Source organism: Phytophthora parasitica (genome assembly GCF_000247585.1).
Source record: "Phytophthora parasitica INRA-310 unplaced genomic scaffold supercont2.20, whole genome shotgun sequence".
Taxonomy (NCBI): Eukaryota; Oomycota; class Peronosporomycetes; order Peronosporales; family Peronosporaceae; genus Phytophthora; species Phytophthora nicotianae.
In genome coordinates, this window is record NW_008649006.1 from 1048602 (window position 1) to 1049362 (window position 761).

Genomic DNA, 761 nt, shown 5'->3' on the forward strand with positions numbered 1-761 from the left:
TACATGTAGGCACTTGCGTGTAACCCCGTTACAGCATCGGGATATTGGAGTTTGCGGAATAAGCGTTCACCAGTGTCAGAATTAGTGGTCGGGAGACAAGTATAAGAACTTGTAACTTTTTATCCAATAAAAGCAATTTACTCGGTTATGTGCGATTTATTAAAACCCCAATCGTCATTGTGAAGCGAACCCCGAACCAACGTTACTTCATATGGAAGCGTGCAATTTAAATGGACGGTGAATTTTCTTGCGACAGTTAGTGTTGATTGCGTCTTCATTATCAATATTACAATGCGCCACCTTTCTTGTAAGATACTTCTCTAATTTTAATCTCGTTCTAATTCCGGGATCTAAATTAGATTGGTTTCAGATTCTAGGAGAAATTGAAGAGTCGTTAAGTATTACAACCCCTAATAACTTAGTGCTTAAAACTCGTCGGTACGCATGCTGATTGGCCGGTAAGGCATGGTTTATTTGGGTTATTCGGAACCAACTGAAAATAGTCCGATTTTGGGTCGTAATAATATATATTTGGATGGCATTCAGACGAAAAAAACCCATCAAAAATTTTATGGGATGTTTTCGTCTGAATGCCATCCAACGGCATGGTTTATTTGGGTTATTCGGAACCAACTCAAAATAGTCCAATTTTGGGTCGTAATAATATATGCTTGGATGGCATTCAGACGAAAAAAACCCATTAAAATTTTAATGGTTTTTTTTCGTCTGAATGACATCCAACGGTCCGATTGGTACCCACT